The sequence below is a fragment of the Merops nubicus genome, unplaced genomic scaffold (assembly GCF_000691845.1).
Source record: "Merops nubicus isolate BGI_N331 unplaced genomic scaffold, ASM69184v1 scaffold18815, whole genome shotgun sequence".
Lineage (NCBI taxonomy): Eukaryota > Metazoa > Chordata > Aves > Coraciiformes > Meropidae > Merops > Merops nubicus.
The window spans coordinates 8,787-9,240 of NW_008611793.1; positions in this window are offsets into that span (position 1 = coordinate 8,787).

The following is a 454-nucleotide window of genomic DNA, read 5'->3' on the forward strand; positions in this document are numbered from 1 at the left end:
CGGGGCCTAACCCAGGCCAGGAGCTCCCGTGCCTTCACCTCTCACCACTGTTGCTGTTCCCCGTCCCAGTTCTGCTGCACTTTCCCCCCGCCCCCAGCACCCTTTGCCCTGGGAGAAGACGTGTTCTTTGTTGCTGTTTGAACCACAACTTCTGGAGGTCACTGCTGTAGGGGTGTCCCAGCTGGCACTGCCCCGAGGGATGTCCCTCTGCTGGCCCCAGGGGCTCTGGAGCTGTGCTTGCCCTGGGCTGGCTCAGGGGCAATGCTTGAGCTCCCTTGCCAGCCCCCCACCTCGGTGGATGCTGTCCCAGGGTTTTCCACTTGCAGGATTGCAGGAGGAGGTTCGGCCGCCTGCTTGGGTCCAGGGCAGGCTGGGGGGCTTGGGAACAAGCTGGCCTCAGCCAAAAGCTCCCCCAGCCTCTGCCAAGGCTGGGACTTGGTCTCTCCCAGCCCTG